This window comes from Scyliorhinus torazame, chromosome 25, assembly GCF_047496885.1.
Source record: "Scyliorhinus torazame isolate Kashiwa2021f chromosome 25, sScyTor2.1, whole genome shotgun sequence".
Classification (NCBI taxonomy): Eukaryota; Metazoa; Chordata; class Chondrichthyes; order Carcharhiniformes; family Scyliorhinidae; genus Scyliorhinus; species Scyliorhinus torazame.
The window spans coordinates 8,468,462-8,493,912 of NC_092731.1; the positions used below are offsets into that span (position 1 = coordinate 8,468,462).

Here is a 25,451-nt window from a genome sequence, read left to right on the forward strand (position 1 = left end):
CAGTTCGAAGAGCAGAGGAGTTCTGCATTGTTTTCTGAACAATATTTATCTCGTAACAAACATGATTGCTATTTATGGGAGTTTCCAGGGTCCCAGGTTCGAATCCGCGCTTGGCTCACTGTCTGTGCGGAGTCCGCACGTTCTCCCATGTCTGCGTGGGTTTCCTCCGGGTGCCCCGGTTTCCTCCCACAAGTCCCGAAAGAAGTGCTTGTTAGGTGAATTGGACATTCTGAACTCTCCCTCTGTGTACCCGAACAGGCGCCGGAATGTGGCGACTCGGGGCTTTTCACAGTAACTTCATTGCAGTGTTAATGTAAGCCTACATGTGATAATAATAAAGATTATTATTGCTGTACGCAAATTGACTGCCGCCTTTCCCACATTACAACAGTAACTACATTTCAAAAAGTACTTTAGTGTATAAAAGCACTCCAAGGCCGTGAAAGACAACCTAGAAATGCAACTTCCATAGGCACTGGCAACAGCATAAAAGTGCCCCTTGTGATGAATGTAGAAATTGTTATATGTTGCAGTATTAAAAAACCTAGGTTAAGGTATCCAGACTGTGTGCTTCAGAAGTCAAATATGTGAGGTCATTATTGATTCTAACCATTTTCTTGTTTACATATAAAGGGCTAATGGGATATTGTTATGATTAGAGATTCCCTGGAGTGTAGATAACTGGAGTTATTTTAGTCCTAGCTAAGCAGGCCATGTGACATCTTAGTGGGATACAGATGATGTAATTAATGGGAGGAGACAGGTCTGTCTGTAGTTTTGCAGTTTGCCATAGGATTTGGGTCTGGCAAGACTGAAGGATGTTAACTCGACGGCAGTTTTGCCAAATGCTGCCGGGTAGAGCAGAAGTGTACTGACTCTGCACCTGAAAAGGTCTCTCTCACTCTCTCCACAGGTCTCCTACACAGCTAAGCAAGTAATCTGTATGTTAACTTTATTTATAAGTGGCATTTGAACTGTATTGGGTTGCTTAAGTGGAGTGAGTAGCAGGTATAGATGGTAATTTAAGTTTTTCGTTGTATTTAGGAACTGTTCAACTGATAATTGTAAGGCTATTTTCTTTGATGTTAATGTGGTTGATCCTGTGTTTCAATCAAAGTTTGTTGGAACATAAAAGATATCTATTGGCCAGGGTCTTGGGTCAAGTATCCTTTCCTCACTATTTTACAAATTTAAAAAGGTTGTTTGAGGTTCTTGTCCGGTATCCTAACACCCTCAGCTCTAAGGTCACCATCAGATCATAGTTTGAGGATAAGGAGTAAAACCTTTTAGGACTGAGGTGAGGAAGAACTTTCTTCACCAGAGAGTGGTGAATCTGTGGAATTCACTACCCCAAAAAGTAAGGGATCGATGGATATGGGGGGAGGGGGGGGCAGGATCAGGGTATTAAACATGATGATCAGCCATGATCATAATGAATAGCAGAGCAGGCTTGAAGGGCCGAATGGCCTCTTCCTGCTCCTATTTTCTATGTATGATATTGGCAATCTCATGTAGGATGGCTGGTATGGAAAAAAAGTCTGGAGGTCAGGACTGGGACATGTTGTGGCAGAGTAGAAGTCTTATTCTGTATCTGCTAAATTATAACATCACTGAATGCCGGATGCCTGATCATGCGTGCCTCAAATGGGAGAACAAAAACAAAACCCAACTGAACCACCGGATCGGGCAGGCAGGCAGGAAAATGCAAAGGATGGCAGCTACGAGAATGTGCTATAGTTTCAGCCTCCAGTATCTTCGTGGCTCGGTCTTTCCGTGTCGCGTTCCCAAACTTTAAATAACCGCTGGAGAACAGGTCACTAAACCGCATGAAGCAAACAAAAAATGTGACACCTACAGGTCTCATAAATCTGACCCACGTATGCAGAACATGCGAGGACACAATTAGCTTGCAGTCTACACCACTGTCTCTAAGATCGTATTATTTGCCTGACAACAGAGGTGTGTCGGCAGCATAAATATTATTTTGCACGGCAGCAAGCTGGTTGGGTCTACGCACAAGCAGCCATTATCAGGGCATTTATCCACCGTGGTGCTTGGAGAGAGTGGACGGTGCAGCCAAACCTGATCCATATCCTTGTAATCAAACAGCAGGAACCCCAACAGAGATTCCCCCTGGCTTAGCAACAGTCAACTGCAGTCCAATGGCATAACACAAGCCTTAAGGGTTTTAATGGCTTGGTTTCGCAATGTGGATTGCTGGAGGAGTCACATGAACAATTACAATGAGTGTCTGATTATTTACTCATTACCACTAGCAAGGACATGGCACAATCCTTTCAACAGAGAGTTTATGTTTAACTGCAACTGGAAATGACGGGAACTCAAAAGAATAAAGACACCAAATTACACATCACCAGAAAAAGCATTTTAAAATACTAGCTACGTTCAAATGGACACCATTTCAAACTTGGAATCTAATAAATAAGTATTAATTTGCCAGTTACATTGCTAAATACGGCTCTCCTATTCTGGTGGCAGAGCTCTAAGGCCGCCAGTTTAAGTGAGGTGAATTTAGCAGCTTAATCACTAGGCTCAGGAGTGTTGGTGTCCTGAAATTAAAACTGCCCTGGTATTGGAAGCAACTTCAATTTCTTCAATAAGTGGATGACTACACCACCCAATTTCAGTACAGAATAAGGGGGAGGCTAAGTTTTAATATACTGACAATAATAATCTTTATTAGTGTCACAAGTAGGCTTACATTAACACTGCAATGAAGTTACTGTGGAAATCCCCGAGTCGCCACACTCTGGCACCTGTACACAGAGGGAGAATTCAGAATGTCCAATTCACCTGACAAGCACGTCTTTCGGGACTTGTGGGAGGAAACCGGAGCACCCGGAGGAAACACACGCAGACACAGGGAGAACGTGCAGACTCCGCACAGAGTGTGACCCAAGCCGGGAATCGACCCAAGCCGGGAATCGAACCCGGGTCCCTGCCACTGTGAAGCAACAGTGCTAACCACTGCGCTACCCATACTATACGCCTACTTGTAAAGCAACCATATGTAAATTCACACTACCGACTTTGCCACTTTTGACTTGGGTTGTGTCTAAAGAGTATTTTGAACTCGTATAATACGAGTGCCAAATACTGGTGTTTTCGCGTATGTCAATGATAGGAGCTATTTGGCTATTGCACATTTTGAGAAGAGTAAAACATTGAGAAACTGTTTGTAGTGGAAGACAGGGTGGTAACCAGATTGCACGGATTTTAGGTAAGAACTGGAAGAAAGATTGGCGGGGGGGGGGGGTAATTTTGTCGAGAGTGGTTATGATCGAGGATGCAATGCCTGTTTGAAGCGATTAACCGGTCACAATCAGATACTTGAAGAGGAAAATGTGCCAATGCTGTGAAGAAGCAGAGGAGGGCTAATTGGGTGGCTTTTGGAACAGGCAGGGTGGACCAAATGGCCTCGTTCTATGTTACATTGTTCTGTGATTCGATGCACACTAATTAAATATTCCTACAGAATACTGGCACTGACCCACAAAATAAGTTTATGATAAAACTGCTCCTCCACATCATTCCCAATTGCATGTGCCCCTGCATGTCACACCACCAGCCTAGGGATTACCCCTCCCACACAAGGGCATCTCTTCAAAGACTCGTTTTTCAGTTTGTCCTGTGGCACTCTGCTGTGTTTACATATTGCTGTCGCTCATTGTCCAACTACAGCGGCTGGATTCATTTCTGAACAAGAGCCTCTCTCTTGTCTCTCTGCCAGACGCTAATATTACATTTATGGAGCAAAATACATTTTAGTTTGGCTAACAATCTGGGGGGGGGGGGGGGGGGGGGGGGGGAGAAAAAATTGTTACAGCATTGCAGCGATGAATTTCAAAACTGAGCGATTTATTTCTGACCAGCACAACTTACAAGTGGTTGCGGGGGAGAAAATCCCAGCCCTGTGCCAGTTTTCATAAATCATGCACAATTTGAGATTAGCTCCCACTTATTGCGAGTGCACTTCATTCATAGGATATCGCTCAGTTGGTAAAAACGTTTACTGACAGCACATGGAAATGGAACGGCAGAATTATTCCTCCAGGTGTCTCACTTAAAGTGCCCGTTTATCAGTGTTCAGCTGTGCAATGCAAGTAGTCTGAATTCTGGTGGCACAGTGGTTAACACTGTTGCTTCACAGTGCAAGGGTCCCGAGTTTGATTCCCACTTGGGGCACTGTCTGTGCGGAGTCTGCACGTTCTCCCCGTGTCTGCGTGGGTTTCCTCCAGGCGCTCCGGTTTCCTCCCACAAGTCCCGAAAGACGTGCTTGTCAGATGAATTGGACATTCTGAATTCTTCCTCTGTGTACCCGAACAGGCGCCGGAATGTGGCGACTAGGGGATTTTCACAGTAATTTCATTGCGGTGTTAATGTAAGCCTACTTGTGACACTAATAAAGATATTATAATTCTTCCAATCAGTGCTTTGCTCAGATTGGGTTTCCAAATACTTTAGACTCTGCCATCGAAAGGAGGAAGCTACTTTGATGAGGGGGGAGGATTATGACAAGTTGAAATAGATTTTTCCCAAGTGAAATTCCCCTGGGACAGACAAGTATAGAGTTCCAAAGGACATTCAGCCCATTCAGTCTGTGCACCCTTGCATACAAAATCACACTATTACAGAAAAACTGTGCACGTTACAGCATTTTTGAAATCTTTAAGACGTCCCAAAGAGCTTCACAGGTCAGGAACAATTATTTGAATTGTGATCACATAGCAATCGTGCAAATGTGGCAGCTAATTCCGCACAGCAAAAGGCAAGAAACTGCCTGGGGTAAATGACTAGTTAATCAGTTTTGGAGACTGAACGCCAGGAGAAATGTTCCTGCTCTTCTTCAAATAGCACCATGAGATCTTTTAGTTCAACAGCGGTCGGTTTAACATCTCATCCCACTCGGAAAGTATTCCATCTTCCACCCACTACCCTTTCCCGCAGATTGTCATTCTCCTTGAAGTGCTCGTTAAACCCAGCTGAAGTGCTGGATGTCAAGTGCACAACTGATAATGCATGCCTGTTCCAGCTGGTTCAGGAAACTAAGTTTAAAATTAGCAATGCTCCTCTCATGCTCTTCCTGGAGCTCCATGGGGCCCCCGCTTATTGGCACACTTCAAACAGAAAGCATCAGCCAGAGGGGCTTCATGAGACAGATAACGCTGTACCCCTTGACTGCCTTGTCGTGGATACATCAAGTAACATCAAGCACTGTGCATCCAGCAAAGTATCGGCAATGGTATTACAGGAGTTATCACAGTCATGTTGTTCTGCCAAGTGGCACACCACAAATATATGTTGAATATTTCTACTTGTATTTGTGGGGACACTGGACATATTTCAGAAACCAGCAATGAAAGAAAGAATTAATGCATTTGTATGCATTAATTGGGGTTTTTCAAAAACATGTCAAATCAATTAACATCTAATTAATTGCACCCAGCTTCAGGCAAAGTTATCGAAACAAACACAGCAGCCATTTCTGTACTGCAAGGTCCCCCAAACGATAAGAATTGTGTTCTTGATGGCAAAGGAAGAATGTTGTTGATAACACTGGGGGAACGCGCTCTCTTTGCATGTACGCTCTGGGTTCTTCTGTGGTCACCTTCAAGCAGAGTGGTATCGATCTCAGGTTCTTGTCCATAAGGCAACACCTCCAAACAGTGCAGAATTCCCTCAGCACAGCACACAAGTGCCGGTCTAGAGTTTGTACCGGATTAATCCACCAGACAGGTCTCATGCTCAGTCTCTGGTCTGTATCTAGTTAGGTGCACAGGCTGGGGCTGGTTTCTTTGGAAAGAAAGACTGAAAGGTGATCTGATAAGAGATCTTCACAATCATGAAGAAATTTGATAAAGAGAAGAGATAGGGATGTTTCTATTTGTGTGTGTGTGTGTGTGTGCGTGTGTGTGAGAGAGAGAGAGTAGGGGCTCTAAAACCTTGGATCATAAATGTTAGATAGTCACTAATGCTATAAGCAAGGAATTCAGGAGAAACATCTTTCCCCAGGAGGTAGAATTAAACACCACATGGGTGGTTGAGACGCACAGCAGGAATACATTCAAGGTAAAGGTGACCGAGAAAGAGATGGAGAGATGTATTGGGGTGCTTTGGGAGCAGACCCCAATTGGGTCAAATGGCCTGTAAAATTCTATGTAATTCTGCAAATTGCCCACAATGCTTTTGAAGGAATAAAGTTTGAGTGACAATAAAGGTTACAGTATCATTATGTAATGATGCGCATGCTGCTTAAGGCCAATTAAATTGTCAACTTCTAAGGAAGGAAGCCAGTGAGCAATACTATACAAAAACGGTCTTCACGGGGTGCCAATGTCTGCTTACTGAACCACGTAACAGATAAAGCAAAAAAACAATAAGCTTACTTATTGAACCCACACCTGTTCCTGTGGCTTTTAGATACATTCCAATCTTAAGTGCATAGGATATAACTTTAAAGTCATTCATTAATGCTTTATGCATTAAAGTCAACAAATGCAGACATACAAATATAGCTCTCTTTAGTTTTGTGTGTGTATAGAGGAAAGCTGGTGGCTAGGGAGAAGGGCTGAGACTGAGAATACAAGGCCCCAATCAGAGCTAATGCCCTCTTATAGAATTCCAGATATCATGCACTTAAGCATCTTCGGAGCCTTTAACTACCTCAACCACCCAAACCTATTTACAGCAGCTTTGCTTAATAATTATCCCAACCAACGCACAGACAAATTAAAAGGGAGAGAGAGCTGGGAGCGTGGAGAGTCAGTGTGGCTCCATATCAATGAGCCATGTCAGAGACAGGACACGGCCATCTCTCCCAATCCTCTCATTATGGGGTGAGCAGGAGAATAAATTGTCCAAGAAGGGGGGGGGGAGAGAGAGAGAGAGAGAGAGAGAGAGAGAGAGAGAGAGAAGCACTTGCAGCTGTATTCATATCTCTCATAATTCTGTTTAAATCCCTTCAGTTCAGCTTTTGCCCTGGCAACGGGACCAAGATAACCTGATCAAGGTCTCCACTTATATGCTTTCTACATAGTTACATAGAGTTACTTTGAGTATAAACCCCAAAAATGAGAGAATCTAACCATTTACCCTTGACATTCAATGCCATTACCATCGTTTAATCCCCCACTGACAACATCCGGGGGTACAGGGCTAACATGGACCCAAAACAAAACTGGCCCACCATCAAAATACCGTGGCTTCAAAAGAAGGCCAGAGGCTGGGAATTCTGGAGTGAGTAACTCACCTCCCGACTCCCCCAAAGCCTGTCCACCATCTGCAAGTCGCAAGTCAGAAGTGTGAAGCAATGCTCTCCACTTGCCTGGATGAGTATTGTTGACACTCAAGAAGCTCAACATCATACGACAAAGGAGCCCACTGGATGGCCACCCCATCCACCACCTCTAACATTCACACCCTTGCAGATGGTGTGTACCATCTACAAGATGCACTGTAGCAAGTCCCAAACACACAACCTCAACCACCTAGAAAGACAAGGACAGCAGATACATGGGAACTCCACCGTCTGCAGGTTTCATAGAATTTACAGTGCAGAAGGAGGCCATTCGGCCCATCGAGTCTGTACTGGCTCTTGGAAAGAGCACCCGACCCAAGGTCAACACCGCCACCCTATCCCCGTAACCCAGCAACCCCACCCAACACTAAGGGCAATTTTGGACACTAAGGGCAATTTATCATTGGCCAATCCACCTAACCTGCACATCTTTGGACTGTGGGAGGAAACTGGAGCACCCGGAGGAAATCCACGCACACGGGGAGGATGTGCAGACGCCGCACAGACAGTGACCCAAGCCGGAATCGAACCTGGGACCCTGGAGCTGTGAAGCAATTGTGCTAACCACTGTGCTACGTGCTGCCGTTTCTCTCCAAGCCACACACTATCCTGATGTGGAAATATATTGCCGTTCCTTCACTGTCAATGGGTCAAGATCCTGGAACTCCCTCCCTAACATCACGGTAGGTGTTCCTATACCACAAGGACTGCAGCGGTTCAAGATGGCAATCATGGATGGACAATCAATGGGCAGCACGGTGGCGCAGTGGGTTAGCCCTGTTGCCTCACGGCACCAAGGTCCCAGGTTCGATCCCGGCTCTGGGTCACTGTCCGTGTGGAGTTTGCACATTCTCTGTGTTTGTGTGGGTCTCGCCCCCACAACCCAAAGATGTGCAGGCTAGGTGGATTGGCCACGCTAAATTGCCCCTTAATTGGAAAAAATGAATTGGGTACTCTAAATTTATTAAAATAAAATTGGGCAATAAATGCGGGTCTAGCCAGCAACGACCACATGGCATGAACAAACTAAATAGGTTTCTCGATGTAACTGGTCCGTGTGCCACGTGATCCCCCTATTTCATTTCACCCCATCACCATGTCCTTCAATTCCTTTCTCCGTCATGTATTTAGCTAGTTTTCCCTTAAATCTATGCTGTTCACCTCAACTGTTCTTAGGTCACCCTCAGCCTTCTGGAGGCAAGAGCTCTGACACTTCAGTATCAACTTTCAATCTTTTTATATTTTAAAATAAATTTAGAGGACCAAATTCTTTTTTTTCCAATTAAGGGGCACTTAACTGAGGGAGTGCTGCACTGTCAGAGAGTCAGTACTGAGGGAGTGCTGCACTGTCAGAGGGTCAGTACTGAGGGAGTGTCGCACTGTCAGAGAGTCAGTACTGAGGGAGTGCTGCACTGTCAGAGGGTCAGTACTGAGGGAGTGCCGCACTGTCAGAGGGTCAGTACTGAGGGAGTGCTGCACTGTCAGAGGGTCAGTACTGAGGGAGTGCCGCACTGTCAGAGGGTCAGTACTGAGGGAGTGCTGCACTGTCAGAGGGTCAGTACTGAGGGAGTGCCGCACTGTCAGAGGGTCAGTACTGAGGGAGTGCCGCACTGTCAGAGAGTCAGTACTGAGGGAGTGCTGCACTGTCAGAGGGTCAGTACTGAGGGAGTGCCGCACTGTCAGAGGGTCAGTACTGAGGGAGTGCCGCACTGTCAGAGGGTCAGTACTGAGGGAGTGCTGCACTGTCAGTGGGTCAGTACTGAGGGAGTGCTGCACTGTCAGAGGGTCAGTACTGAGTGGTCAATCCATCTACCCTTCTCATCTTTGGGTTGTGGGGGTGAGACCCACACAGACACGGGGAGAATGTGTAAACTCCACACGGACAGTGACCCGGGGCCGGAATCAAACCTGGGACCTCGGCACAGTGAGGCAGCAGTGCTAACCACCGTGCCGCCGTGCTGCCCCTTTCAATCTTTTAAAACTGAAACCTGCCATTTGTGTTCAGCTCACTCACCCCGTGACCTGGTTACCCATTTCCATCCTTCCCCAGTAAACAGTGCATTGTGTAACTGGTCCAGTGTGACAGGTCTAAGCAACAGCTTCCCCACATGTCACGATAGTCACTTGTGGCATCCACCCCTCCTCTGTGAAGCCAAGTCTGGATGTTATTCATTTTAACCAGGATTGAAGGAAATCTAGAAACCCATCTCAGCACATTCAGAATTCCAGAGGGTTGGAATAAACCATCAACCTAATGCAAGCATGGGGCAGCATGTGGCACAGTGGTGAGCACTGGGTCTGCGGCGCCAAGGACCCTGGTTCGAATCCCGGCCCTGGGTCACTGTCCGTGTGGAGTTTGCACATTCTCCCCGTGTCTGCGTGGGTTTCGCCCCCACAACCCAAAGGTGTGCAGGCTAGGTGGATTGGCCACGCTAAATTACCCCTTAATTGGAGAAAAAAAATTGGGTGCTCTAAATTTATTTTTAAATTTTTTTTAAAAACCTTTCAACCACATGGATTGATAAAGCAGCAGAAACAGGAGCGAGCGGGGCTGGGAAATGAGAATATTCCATAGATAGCTGTGAACCTTATTCCAATACAGCCTTGTAAATATGGGGGTGCAGAGCACTCAGAACAAATTGAAGTTTGGCTTCGTTGCAGCACCTTTTACCCTACTGCGGGTCAACCTTTCAGTGTAATACTGGCAGCACGGTGCCACAGTGGTTAGAGCTGCTGCCTCACAGCGCCGAGGTCCCAGGTTCGATCCCGGCTCTGGGTCACTGTCCGTGTGGAGTTCGCACATTCGCCCCGTGTTTGCATGGGTTTCGCCCCCACAACCCAAAGATGTGCAGGGCAGGTGGATTGAAAATTCTAAATTGACCCTTAATTGGAAAAAATGAATTGGGTACTCTAAATTTATTTATTTTTAAAAATTTCAGTGCAATACTAAGGAAGTGCTGAATTGACTGGGTGCCATCTTTCTGATGCAGCATTAAACCAAGGTCCCTACATCTCAAATGTTCAATGGAACTCTTGAAGACCAGAGTGATCCCTTGGTATCCTGATAAACAGATTAACACCGATCACATTGTTCTTTGTGGGATCTTTCACAAAATGGTTGGTGAGTTTGCCGACGTCAGCGACTACAGATTAAAAGCAGTTCATTGACTGTTAAATACTTTGGGAGATCCGGACTATGTGAAAGGCATTAAAACAGTCTTTTCTCACTGCAAGCTTTCTTGGCCGTGCTAAAGCCAGGAATGCTTCAGAGAAACGGCATACGAATTGGGCAGAATATAAATTAGATGTTTCAACAGGAAGGTGGACAAAAACGCTGGAGACAGAGCAGGAAAGGGAAGAGAGGGGCTGTTTGAGGATCGGGATGATGATCGGGAGGGTCAGAGATGAAGACAACGTCCGGTATTAAAAGGGGTACTAGGGAACTGAGGCAATGTAACAGCCAGCAATAGTGAATCAGGCAGTAAGTAGGAATGATGCAAGGTCAATGACGCCGAGTAGGAATGCAGCTAGATAATAATAATAATTGCTTATTGTCACAAGTAAACTTCAATGAAGTTACTGTGAAAAGCCCCTCGCCGCCATATTCCATCGCCTGTTCGGAGAGGCCGGTACAGGAATTGAACCCGCGCTGTTGGCCTTGTTCTGCATTACAAGCCAGTTGTTTAGCCCATTGTGCTAAACCAGCCCCCAAGAGGCAAGGGTGCTAGAGTAAACATTCAAAGATATATTTGAGGAGGATGGTAAGATAAAGAATGAAAAGTGAATTCAATCTATGGTCCAATTCACACATGGATGTTATTTATGCCATTACCGGTGCAGTGTGATACGTTCTTAAGTTTTTGCACCCATAACAAACCTTAATACCTGAATGTCCATAACAAAACCCAGTTACCTTAAACATACATATGCTTTTTAAAAGAATCCAACTTTTTTTTGAACAGGTAATGCAAGTAGAATTTCTGTTTCAACTGCAGCAAGTACAGCAGTATATCACCCCATCAAAACTGCCATGATTTATCCATCGGTTTTTGTTTGGAATTACTTTTTTAAAAAGTTTAGTGTGCCCAATTCTATTTTTCTCCAATTGAGGCAATTTAGCCTGGCCAATCTATCTACCCTGCACATCTTTTTGGGTTGTGGGGTGAAACCCATGCAGGCACGGGGAGAATGTGCAAATCCACACGGCGAGTGGCCCAGGGCCGGGATTCGAACCCGGGTCCTCGGCGCCATGAGGCAGCAGTGCTAACCACTGCACATCCTCGTTTGGATGGGTCACTTTAAAAACAAGGTTAGTAAATTGCTTAATTTGTGGATCACTTGGTAACAAGCACAGTGCAGATGCAGGATTACTCATAGCCGCCCACTTTAAACAAACTTTCCCCCCGTCTAGGACAGAGATGGATCTCAGATAATTCTCAACCAGAGTCTGATTTGATGCAGTTCCGAATGTTATAAATGGTAATGATTTCAATAGTTCTTGTTGGTATCTCCCAGTTGCCTTTTGTCCTGTTGGTTAGTAGCAGCCTGGGAACAGACATTGTCTAGAAACCCTCATTTAATAACTTCATAAATTTGCAGTCTGGTGACACACTGAATGGGAGAAGCATGCCCTGGGCAGCACCAAACATTCACAAGGTCGCTGAAGGAGGCATTCTACACTAAGATACAGTTTGCCTCTGGCCAGCTTAATCATAAAAACCTTGGGGAAAATAGTTCAGTTTCCTGGTTTGACATTTTCCCAATCAGTTTCTCATCCTGTTGCTCTGTTTTCGATCCCAACAGCGTCGCCAATACTGTTGCTAATATTAATGATAATGTTGGTGAACCACAAGCCTTCCCTTATATTGATCAAATGACCACACAACCAGTTAGTTAGCTCAAAAGATGATTTATTTACATACACAAGAGTTACCTCAACATGCAAACACAATATCTACTAAGAGTTAAACTACGCCTATCAGCTACAATTGATGTGTTAAGTAAGTTGGTTCAACGTTGACTGCAACTGGATGCAGTGAAACTAGAAACAGGCTTCTGACACAGGAGATGGTCCAACACTGCTTTATTTAACTTCCTGATTGCTGTACATAGAGTGTCAACTCACAGCAGACTATCAATCTAACTGATAACCTCCTACTGGCTTGACCAGACTAACGTTAACTCTACCTCATGGTGATAGTGCTCACTGGCTTGTGCACTCTTACTATCTCAGTAGTGTGTCCTGCAGAGAGAGGGAGAGTCTTAATGCCCTGTGCGCTTTATAGTGGTGGTGTCCTGTCTGGTGATTGGTTGTTATGTGTCGTGTGTGTTCATTGGTTATCCTGTGTCAATCACTGCCTGTCTGCATCTCATTATATACATGAGTGGATATAACAACAATAACCTATACTTAACTTCAGGGCGACCGGCACTGTGCAAATGGATAAGGCCTTTATCTGGATTTCACTCGGCTGGTTCGAAGAAAGTGGCTGTGTCTCTGCTGGGCTCATCTGTCAGGTAACGATCGTTGGTCTTGAACTTGGCTGGCTGTTCCTTCTGCAATTGGCTGGCACAGGCCGGGTCCAAAAGAGACAGAACACATGGCTGTGCTCTCTTTTATCCCTCTGGGATTTTGCGCTCTTTGGGGCGGTCCTTAACCTTGAACCCAATAGTTCAACAGGGCTCTGATCACGGTCTTCGATTTCGGCCAATAAAGGGGCGGGTGCCTTGGTGGTTGGGCGGGTCCTTAGCGGTCATTGACCTTGGCAGGTGTGCTTGCTGAGCAAGGGAGTGGCGCCGATCAGTCTGTGGCTGTACCGGTTGCTTGATTGGAGTTCTATTGTCCTGGGAAAATGGGCCATTGAAATGTAAACGAGTGGGGGAGTAGGGAGGGTTTCGATCAGGTCTAGTTACCTGTGTTTCAAATACACATAAGCTCTGTATCTGTCAGAGTCCTGGGTTGGCCATAATTCCCATGGTCCTTTGCAGGTGGCCATCTTAGAAGTGCAGTATAAACCATCAAGATTAACCCCCCCAACTGCCCAAGACAAACATAGCCAGCACCATCCCCACTGTTGAGATCAATCTGCAATTTAACATGTTTTATCCCCAAATTAAAAGGACATAGTTCGAAATTCTCCTTGCACTTTTATGGTGTCGAAATTGCATTTAAGTTTTGCTTTTTGCCCCAGCTTCTTATCCCCCTGTATTCTCTTCAAGATATAACCAACAGAACATTTGGAAGTCAAAACTTGGAAGTCAATAAACAACTAGTCCCTGGTTTGTTGTCCTATTCAGAACTGGACAATGAAGCTGGACATACAGCTGACTGAAATAACATTTAACAGAGTGTTATAACTGTTGGGAGCAAATATAAATGAGCACTGGTCAGGAGTGAAGTTCCACAGGGGTCGATATTGAGAATTCTGTGCAGTTTCATTTCATCGTTTAGAAAAGGGTTTAAATGGAACTACGATTAGATTCACTCATGTGATGGAATATTTATTGGTTATCCTGTGTCAATTACTGCAGGGTGGTGGTGGTGGGGTACAGTGAGAGGCGGGGGATTTAGTGATTCCGACCAATTCAAACAAGTTGGGTGAATGGGCTAGTGAGACAACTATTAATGAGCGTAGGCGCAGTGTTGGAATGTTTAAACCATTTAGAGGAACCATCAAAGATTAAGTAAAATCGGGCACGGTAGCACAGTGGTTAGCACTGTTGCTTCACAGCTCCAGGTTCAATTCCCGGCTTGGGTCACTGTCTGTGCGGAGTCTGCACGTTCTCCCCGTGTCTGCGTGGGTTTCCTCCGGGTGCTCCGGTTTCCTCCCACATCCCGAAAGATGGCTGTTAGGTAATTCAGACATTCTGAATTCTCCCTCCATGTACCCGAACATGAGCCAGAATGGGGCAACGAGGGGCTTTTCACAGTAACTTCATTGCAGTGTTAATGTAACTCTACTTGTGACAATAAGATTTTTTTAAAAATCCTGCATTAATCATCCATTCTTAATGCGCAAACAGAGAAAGATGGCTTGTGACAGCCCCACACATCAGACTTTCCTCATTAATGGGGCACACTGGTTGGAACTGCTGCTTCACGGCGCTGAGGACCCGGGTTTGATTCCGGCCCCGGGTCACTGCCCGTGTGGAGTTTGCACATTCTCCCCGTGTCTGTGTGGGTCTCACCCCCACAACCCAAAGATGTGCAGGGTAGGTGGATTGGCCACCCTAAAAATTGCCCCTTAATTGGAAAAAAAAGAATTGGATACTTTAAATATATTTTTAAAATTAAACAAGAATTTCCTCACTAAAGAGACGCCTGCAAAACCAATTTAATTTACCAACACCTCCCCCTTCCCCCTCCAACAATATCTCCTCATTTTATTCAGTGTCAATTTATTGTTTACAGCTCCGGTGAAGCGATGTGGGATGTCCTTGAACGAAAGCAGCAATATGAAATGCTAGTTGTTGTATCGCCAGGTCCTCACACTCTAGAATAAAAGCTCCTTCGTCAAGTTGGCGAGTACAGTGCATTCTGTACTTTTACGACGTTGGTGGCACTGGTAACGAGTTAGGCTTGGACCCATTTCACATCAAATGAAATGTGGAGAGGGAAGAGAGAGAAAGAGACACTTTCCAGGCTGGCTATGAAAATACAATAAGGCTTTTTTTAAACTCTCCAACTGAGGTGTCACTCACCTACTCAATGCTTGGTGAAAGATTTTTGCCCAACATTCAGAAAAACAAAAGTCAAATAATCTATCAGGTAAAACTATTCTGGATGAAGTGCCAATTTATAATCTATCACACACGTTACAAAACTTGGAAATAATTTTTCACTTCTTACCTTCAAAAGAAGTAGGAATCCCAATCAATTGGATTGTTTTTAAAATAATGACGACACACAGTGCTGCCTCTTTGACTCCATGTTTAAGATGTGTATTCGCAATGAAACTACGCAAAAGCATCAAAAGAAACGTTTGAGTAAAGCTGACATTATTAGTCTGTGAACGAGGAAGGAAGGCGCTTGAATGAAGGTGCTGAGGCACAGGACTGCGTACACAAGAGGAACAATCCTTCTCACCAGGGCAACAGCTATTTTTAGACAAAGCTGCAATATACTGTTACATATTGAAAGTGCAGCTGAGAAACTAGTCAACAGACACAGAGCAAAGAGAGTTACTGGAGGAGGAGGAGGGGCGGGGGGGGGGGCAAAGGAATGTTTAGATGGACCAAACTTTGATCATAACTAGGCACGTTCACCTTACCGCAGCGTTGAAAGTTTAATCTGCAGCCTTGCTGTTGAAAGGAAGAGATACCTTCGTAATGGGGGCCTTCTACATATTTGGGTTTAAATGTAAAGCCTTCATATGACAAATGACGATAGTCCACCGAGACAGGCAGGTGGCGTTGGACGGTGATCTTGCTGATCAAAAATCCAAGCCACCCTTCAGCTGCCGTGCCTTGATGCCTTGCATGTCAGGTCTCATTTATTAATACTTTCTCCTCCAAGAGCCAGAGGGAGCACACGTTCCCCCATGTTTGCTGCCAAAGCAAAATTCGTCTTGCGAAGATTTATCAGCTGAGCATGACATCTTCTGGAGGTTCTTGGCCTGGTGACTACGAGCATGAACAATGCAGGCTCTTGTGAAACGCGAAACTGAAGCTGGCTAAGTGAGCAGAATGCTTGTGGACTTGTCCAACCAAGTCTAGGACCGCTTTGGAGGGACAGTAGGGCACGGGTTCAGAATATTTGGCAATGCTGTAAAATCTATCGTGCTAAAGGGAAGAATGAATCGGTCCTATGATACTGACCACTGGATTCATCCTACTGGGGACTATGGAGAATGTAAAAAAAGGACAATGGCGACTTCCAGTGGCAGCCAGTCGCACAAAAGGTGATTCACACCTGGAAACTTTCTCTTGGACCTTCTTGACCCAAGGAACGGGCACCAAACCTTTAAGAAGGTCCCCCCACAACAACAACTCGACTGGGTTTGGAGGCGAACCACCGGACAGGTTGCAAGTGGAGGGCAGCACGATGGCTCAGTGGTTAGCACTGCTGACTCACGGCGCCAAGATCCCAAGTTCGATCCCAGTCCTGGGTCACTGGCTGTGTGGAGTTTGCACATTCTCCCCGCGTCTGTGTGGGTCTCACCCCCACAACTCAAAAAGACGAGCAGGATAGATGGATTGGCCATGCTAAATTGCCCCTTAATTGTTTTTGAAAGTATGTGCATGATAGCTGCAGTAGTGTTTTTAAAAATCCTGGTTTGCAAAACAGCTTAGCTCTTTTTGTCCCTTATTTGGAAAAAAAAAGTTGGATTCTCTAAATTTATAAAAATAAACAAATCCTCCCTGAACCTCCCCGCCCCTCACCTTGAACTTGTGTCCCCTCGTAACCGACCCTTGAACTAAGGGGAACAGCTGCTCCCTATCCACGCCCCTCATAATCTTGTCCACCTTGATCAAGTCGCCCCTCAGTCTTCTCTGTTCCAGAGAAAACAACCCAAGCCTATCCAACCTCTCTTCATAACTTAACTGTTCCATCCCAGGCAACATCCTGGTGAATCTCCTCTGCACCCCCTCCAGCTCCTGCACCAATCACATCCTTCCTATAATGTGGCAACCAGAACTCCAAGCTGTGGCCTCATCAATGTTCTATACACCTCCATTAGGACTTCCCTGCTTTTATAATCTATGGCCCGATTGACAACGGCATGTGTACTTTATGCCTTTTCCACCACTATTAACCAGCCCTGCAGCCTTCAGAGATCTATTTACAAATATGCCAAGATCTCTTTGTTCCTCAGAACTTCCCAGTTTGGTGTCATTCATTGAATATTTCCTTGGCAAATTACTCCTTCCAAAGTGTAACACCTCACACTTTTCAGGATTAAATTCCATCTGCCACTTTTTTGCCCATTTCACCATCGTCCTGTAATCCAAGACATTCAATCTCACTGTTAACCACCCTGCCTGTCTTTGTGTCATCCACAACTATAAGGCCATAAGACCATAAGACATAGGAGTAGATTTAGACCACTCGGCCCATCGAGTCTACTCCGCCATTCAATCATGGCTGATATTTTCTCATCCCCATTCTCCTGCCTTCCCACCCCCATAACCCCTGATTCTCTTATTGATCAAAAACCTATCTATCTCTGTCTTAAAGACTATTACTATGTTAGTAATACATTTTGTTTTAATATACCATATCCCTATTTCTCCTGGAGCTAGGTATCGTTTCTTCATAGTCTTACAAATTAAAATAAAATTTTGGGGTTTCTGTCCAGTATTGTGACCAGTGCCGGGGTTGTAATAATGCCCCTGGCATGGCCTCCTGCACTCGTCACTGAACCAGATTCGTTCCCCCAGCTTGGCAGTAATGGGAGCGTGGGGGATACGACGCGCCATGAGGCTTACAGATTGTGGTTGAACACAATTCCCCTGCTGCTGATGGCACACAGTGTCTCTTGGATGCCCAGTTGAGTTGCTAGATCGGTTTGAAGTCGACCTAGTTTAGCATGGTCGTGTCATGTCATGGGCAGATGCAGCGGGCAGATCAGAGAGGATGAGGTAAAGTAGGTTTTTCCCCCTCGGCTAGTTCCTACCGCAGCCCCAGTCTGGCAGCTATGTTCTTTAAAACTCAGCCAGTCAGTCAGTGGTGGTGCTACCAAGTCACTGTTGGCGATGGACACCGAAAGCACCCCCCCTGCACATCTTTGGGAGGAAACTGGAACATCCGGAGGAAACCCACGCAGACACGGAGAGAACGCCACACAGTCAGAGTTACCCATGGCCGGAGTCGAACCAGGGTCCCTGGCAGTGTGAGGCAGCAGTGCTAACCTCTGTGCCACCGCGCCACCAAAAATAAATTTAATGTTCAATGAGTCATTCACTTACCCACATTCAAGGTGTTTTCCAAGAATGCATTGCTCCTAATGTCACTGCTTGCTTTTTCTAAAGTCAATTTATCATAATGATAACACTGAAAACATTATTCTTAGCAAAGAAAAGATAGTTGTAAAATTTCAAACCTTAGATCGTCAACATGGTTGGCAAAGTTTCAGTAGTATGATGTTACGAATTTTCTCAACTTTTACAATTTGTTCTAAATAGCAGAAAATCACACCAAGTGTAACAGCCGCATTTTTGACTATTCTTGTAGTCCCAGTGCTAACCACTGCACTGCCCCCAAAATAATCAAGGTTGAGGCACTGTTGGAGGTGCTGCCTTTCGAATAAGATGTTAAGCCAAGGCCCCTCTTGTCTGCTCAGGCAGACGTGAAAGATCCCACAGCGCCATTTTGAAGTAGAGGAGGGGAGTTGGCCTCAACGTCCTGGTGGATATTTATCCCTCACTCAACATCACAAAAATCAGATTTTCTGGTCATTATCACATTGCTGTTCATGGGAACTTGCTGAGCACATATTGGCTGTCACAATATCTACAGTACAGCAGCAATTACACTTTAGAAAGTGATTAGTTTAAAAGCACTTCGAGATGACTGGTGCTCGTGAAATGTGTTACATAAATGAAAGTCCTCTAAACTATTGGCAAGTTATTTGTGCAAACAGCACTTCGCAAGTCCTTGAATACCCTTTGCATTTAACAGTAAGCTGGTGCCAAATCCTGACCTAGGTGAAAATACCACTTAGAAGGTTACGTGGCTTTCAGCAACAGGGGATCACCTTGAAGGTTTCCAGAACTGCCTTGGCACATGTCGCGCAAGAGGAAATAAAGTGGAGCACTGAATGTTGAGATACTCACAGCAATGTGCTATTTTTAAAAAAAAATAATTTTAGTGTGCCCAATTAATTTTTTCCAATTAAGGGGCAATTTAGCGCGGCCAATCCACCTAGCCTACATATCTTTGGGTTGTGGGGGCGAAACCCACGCAAACACGGGGAGAATGTGCAAACTCCACACGGACAGTGACCCAGAGCCTGGATCAAACCTGGGACCTCGGCGCCGTGAGGCAGCAGGGCTAACCCACTGCGCCACCGTGCTGCCCTGCAATGTGCTATTGATGGCGGCAAGAAAGAGACGGGTTCGAGGAGAGAAAGGGAGGGGGTTTGGGAAGATAGTTTCTGAGAGCACGACCTAGGTGACTTAAGGCACAGCTGCTGAAGGAACTAGAGTTAGAGGAGCAGAGAATTCATCAGGGTTAATAAGGCTGGAAGAGTTGCAGAGGCTGACAAGGAGGGATTTGAAGACAAGGGCAAGTCTAAGTTCAAGGTGCATCGGATTAAGAGCCAATATAGATTGACAAAAGCATATGCAACATAAACGACCATTTGCTTCGGACGGCATCTTAGTCTGAAATTACTGGAGAGCCCCTGTGAACTGATAAAATGCCAGCACAGGCATCAGGCCTCCCTAGGGTACGACATGGCCTAGCAGCAGGCTGCAAGGAAAACAGAAAGCAGCAGAGCCCATATGTCACGGGTCTCCACATGCCTCTTGCTGTTCTCTAACCTATAGAATTAAATAAAAATGACCCCAAGGTTTGTTCCCTCCAGAGGTTTAACAGCCGAAAGCAAATTAGCCTCTCAGACGCTCTCAACCGTAGCCCTGAAATATAGTCCACAGCACAGCTTAAAACAATCCATCACACTGCCAAGTGTCGAGGCCACAGCAAAGGCATCAAAGAGTTCTGGACCATCTCATTCATGTCAGGAACAGGCATGTAAATACTTCAAATTCCAACAGTAGGATTTTGGAACCTGAAAATCGTTCAGATCCTTCAATTCAGGAAGCTACTTAATTTTTTTTTAAATCTTGAAAAGGTAAACACCAATTTTCCCCCAATTCATGTTCTCGCTGAAGTGTCGTACAATTCCACACCCGGGGTTTTTACATCCTCCTCTTCTGAAGATCTCAGCTGTTAATGGGGATATCAGTCTTAGTGGCAGAACACCTTCCAGTAACCCAAAGAAATATTCCTCATCCTTCCTGGGCGGTCCCTCAGGGTCAAGGATGACTTGCTTCCAGTCTGGGGAGGGGGTTCTGCTGTGGCTGAACAGTCCGATGCTGGATTCACAGACTCTGCCACAGGTTTGGCAGGAGGCGCTCGATAAGGGGGTGGGTGGGACGCTCTGAATTCTGTGCTCTCTGCTCTTTACGGCTTGGCCTCTATGTTCTCCACTCTAGGAGGTGATTGGTGCCTTCGCGGATGCTTTTCTTCAACTTCTCGTTCTAAGGCAAGCGATTCCCACGTGTCAGTGGGGATGTTGCATTTATTTAGGGAGGCTTTCAGAGTATCCTTGTCGTGCCTCCGCTGTCCTCCGAATGATCATCTGCCATTGCGGAGGTCGGAATAGAGCACTTGTTCTGGGAGTTTGGTATTGGGCATGCGGGCAATTTGGCCCGCCCATCGCAGCTGTCTCGATACTGGGGATATCGGCCTGGGAGAGGACGCTCACGTAGGTACACCTATCTCGCCAATGGATTTGCAGGATTTCGCGGAGGCAGCGTTGGCGATATCTCTCCAAGGATGTGAGGTGTCTGCTGTACATTGTCTATGTTTCTGATGCATATAGGAGGGCGGGGACCACGGCTGCTCTGTAGACCATGAGTGTGGTGCTGGGTTTGAGGTCTCGGTCTTCGAACACCCTGTTCCTCAGGCGTCTGAAGACGGCACTGGATCATTGGAATCGATGTTGGATTTTGTCGTCAATGTCTGCTCGCACCGAGAGGAGGCTCCCGAGGTGTGCAAAATGATTCACATTGTCCAAGGGCTCACCGAGGATCTTGATGGCTGGCGAGGGAGGGGGACGGGACAGTTTTGGGTGGTAGGAGCTGGCTGGTACACTAGCCTCAACTACTGTCAGCAGTTGAGATGACTATTCTTTTTGAATAAGTTATTTCAGTCGGCAAGTAATATTAATCATATTGATAGTTTGCAGCCTAAACCTCTCGGCCATTCCTACACACAATTTCCATGAGGCTTTTTTCTTTTTAAAAAAAAATACATTTAGAGTACCCAATTCATTTTTTCCAATTAAGGGGCAATTTAGCGTGGCCAATCCACCTAACCCTGCACATCTTTGGGTTGTGGGGGCGGAACCCACGCAAACATGGGGAGAATGTGCAAACTCCACACGGACAGTAACCCAGAGTCGGGATCAAACCTGCGACCTCGGCGCCGTGAGGCAACAGGGCTAACCCATTGCGCCACCGTGCTACCCACATGACGCTTTAAATGAACAGATGCTGTGTACCCATCATTATAGAGACAAATGGCAACTGGTTACTACAGCCCAGTCTGCTACAGCAGCCAGGTGAAAGGATTAGTTACTTACTCTAATCGCGAAAGGAAAACCAGCAAACTTGCATTTATGAAATGCCCTTCCTGCTCTCAGGATCTCCAATGAAGAAATATTTTTAAAATCTAGTTAATGCAGGGAACCGTGCAGAACAATTACCGTGCAGAACGATTACCGTGCAGAACGATTACCGTGCAGAACGATTACCGTGCAGAACGATTACCGTACAGAAAGAGGCCGTTCAGCCCATCATGTGTGTCCCAGACACAGAAAGAGAAAAAACTAGCCGCCCATTTTAATCCCACTTTCCAGCACCTGGTCCCTAGCCTTGCAGGTTGAAGCAGTTCAGATACAAATCCAGGTACCTTTTAAATGAGTTGAATGCTTCCGCTTCAACCACCAATTTAGGCGGTGAATTCAACACCCCACCACCTCTGGGCGGAAATGTTTTTCCTCATGTCCCCTCCAATCCTTCCACCAATCACTCTGAATCTATGCCTCTGGTAATTGGCCTCTCTACTCAGAGCAACAAGTCTTTCCCGTCTACCCTATTCGAGGCTTCTCAAAAGTGGCTGCCAATATTGCAGACAAAGAGTAATTTGCGATGCAGCACGGTGGCACAGTGGTTAGCACTGCTGCCTCACGGCGCCGAGGTCGCAGGTTCGATCCCGGCTCTGGGTCACTGTCCGTGTGGAGTTTGCACATTCTCCCCGTTTGCGTGGGTTTCGCCCCCACAACCCAAAGATGTGCAGGGTAGGTGGATTGAACACGCTGAATTGCCCCTTAATTGGGAAAAATGAATTGGGTACTCTAAATCTTTTTTAAAAGAGTAATTTGCAAAATTCTCAGATAATTTGTATTTATTGGTGCTGGTTGAATGAGCCAAGGTACTGGGACAAAACCTCTCCCCTGAACAGTGTCATGGGATCGTTTACAACTATCCGAGGGAACAAACTGGAGTGTCAGTTTAACATTCGAAAGACAGTGCAGGATTCCCTCATACTGCACTGAAGGACCAGCCTAGGTTAGGAGCTCAAGTCACTGGGAGTGAGGTTCAAACCCACAGCCTGAAGGAGGGAGGGCTACCCACTGAATTATTGCTGAAATATTGTGTCTGTTATAAAGATTAGGTCACTTACACGGGTTTTAAAAAAAAATGTTTAAATGTTTTTAAATAAATCGCTTATTGTCACAAGTAGGCTTCAATGAAGTTAATGTGCAAAGCCCCTAGTCGCCACATTCCGGCGCCTGTTCGGGGAGGCTGGTACGGGAATTGAACCGTGCTGCTGGCCTGCCTTGGTCTGCTTTAAAAGCCAGCGATTTAGCCCAGGGCTAAACCAGCCCCTCAGGGTAAAATAGCACTCAGTCCATTTGTCAAATGTATTTGTTTTTAAAAAAAGTTTTATGATGTGGACCACACAGGCAAGGCTGAATATAGTGCCCTGCCCTAGCTCTTTCATACAAGGACACAAGAGGTAATGATTAGACCATTCAGCCCCTCAAAACCTGCTCTGCCATTCAAGATCACAGCTGATCCTTACTCTCATCGCCACTCTTGATGTCGAGGCTCCCAAAATGGTGACAAAGTATAAAGTGCTGAGAAAAGGGAGTGAAATGTTTTGAATGCAGGCATTTAAAATGGATTAAATAGCTTCCGTTTGGCCTGGAGGTTTTCTAAAAATGATATTAGCGGCTGAGGCACTAGAGACAATCGTGTGGAGCAGGGAACGTTTTAATGACGGTGATTACAACATTTTTCAAAAGCAGAAATCCATTAAGCTTCTCAAACTGCAAGTCTTGCCTCTCCTTGGAGGAATTCACTCTTGTTTTCACCAATGATGTTAATTTTAAAAAAAAATAAGTTATTTAGCAAATCATTTTAAACACGTTACTTCCTCCCTGGAGATTCCTACCCCACGCTCCCTCCCTCCTCTTTCTTCTTATTCCACCCCAGGCCACAGCCAAGAAGCTCCCAAGCCTCTGCCAATGTTTCTCTGTGACAGGTCTGTAGGAGAAGCACAAACACGGGTATCTCCACCGCCTTTCCCCTCCGGCAGTATTTTACTTGTCCTGGCAGGAAGAGCCTAACATTTTCTCATGCTCTCATCCCTCAATACATGGTGAGACCGAGGAGGATACACACAACAGGAAAGGCGAGAGATCATGTTTGTGTACATTTTAGTGAGTCCATGTTAAGAAAGTCAAATCTTAAATATGTGGGTTTACACCAGCGCAAAGCTATGTGACGCGCATGTATAAGCCATGGTACGGTTGGCACCACTCTTGGTTCTACAATATTCTGACGTGCCCAAATCAGACTCTGGAAACTCTAGCACAAATCCTGGTCCAGTACTGCGGGAATGCTGCACTGTAGCAGGGGGCGGCACGGTAGCAGAGTGGTTAGCACTATTGCTTCACAGCGCCAGGGACCCAGGTTCGATTCCCGGCTTGGGTCATTGCCTGTGCACCTTCTCCCCGTGTCTGTGTGGGTTTCCTCCCGGTGCTCCGGTTTCCTCCTACAAGTCCCGAAAGACGTGCTATTAGGTGAATTGGACAATCTGAATTCTCCCTCAGTGCACCTGAACAGGCGCCGGAGTGTGGCAACTGGGGGATTTTCACAGTAACGTCACTGCAGTGTTAATGTAAACCTACTTGTGACAATAAAGATTATTGTTGGGAGTTGCCACATTTCGATCGGACATTACATTACACAGTCTGTCCTTTCAGGTGGACACGAGAAGAAACCATGGCACTGTTTTAAGAGCTGGTAGTTCTCTTTAATGTCCAGGCCAATATTTAGCCCTCAATCCACATAGTAAAAACAAATTATCGGGCCATGATCACATTTCTGTTTGTAGGGCCTTGCTGTGCACAAATTGGCTGCCACATTTCCTACATTACAACAGTCCCTACACTCCAAAAGCACTTAAATGGCTGTAGAGTGCTTTGGGATGTCCCATGGTCAAAAAGGTGCTGTCGAGATGCAAGTCTTTTTCTTACCACCAACCAGCCAGCTAGCAAGTTTTGAAGAAATAATTCACATTGCACAAGTTCCATTTATGCAGTCTTTCAGTATGGGGACCAATTCTCAGCAGCAGGGTATGAGGGAAACTATGGGGAGATGGCCAAATACATCAGAGGTAAGTTTAAGGAGGATTCTGAAGGGGATGGGGCAAAGAGAGCTGTAACACAATAAGGGGGCTTGGCAAGACAGGAGCAGATCATAGGAGCAAGACAACTTCAGATCACTGACAAGAGCAAAGGAAGGGGGGGTAGTGAAAGTTGCAGTCGATTGGTTTTGGAAGATGGACAAGTTACAATACAGGGCAGGAGGAAATTGCAAAGGTAGAGAGCTCAAATAAATTGAAGACAAGGCAGAGACACACTAGAGGTTACCACGGGTAGGAATGATAGATGAACAGGAATTTATGTGGGTTATAAAACATCCAGCTGAGCTGCTGAACATCCTGTGACAGAACATCTAATGCATATGACTACATTTGTTCAGCTCAATCCTAAACACGATGCAGTTCTTTAGCCCTGAAGCTATTGAGAATATAATGCATTACATTGATCTCACACACACATACACATAAGGAAAAAATATTTTGGACAGGCATTTTTAAGTTGGGACCTATTCCACTGAAAAGTATCAATTCATGTGGAAATAAATCTTATTTTGAGGGCACACAGCTTGCCCAATAATCTTAGTCACACTTTTATATCAAGATTAATAGGGCGGCATGTGGCGCAGTGGTTAGCACTGGGACTGAGGACCCGGGTCCGAATCCTGGCCCTGGGTCACTGTCCACGTGGTTTGCACTCCCCATGTCTGCGAGGGTCTCACCCCCACAACCCAC

The 25,451-nt window shown here is 45.7% G+C and overlaps 1 protein-coding gene across 5 annotated transcripts in view; it reads right to left on the reverse strand.

Annotated features, from left to right (window-relative positions):
- Positions 1-25,451, reverse strand: part of pak4 (p21 protein (Cdc42/Rac)-activated kinase 4) — a 164,899-nt gene that overhangs the window by 84,962 nt on the left and 54,486 nt on the right. The window contains exon 3 of one of the 5 annotated variants that reach the window (XM_072489944.1): positions 15,168-15,274. The exons of the other annotated variants lie outside the window; for them this stretch is intronic. The gene's annotated coding sequence lies outside the window, so the exon portion shown is untranslated. The remainder of the gene's footprint in view (positions 1-15,167; positions 15,275-25,451) is intronic. 5 annotated transcript variants of the gene reach the window in all.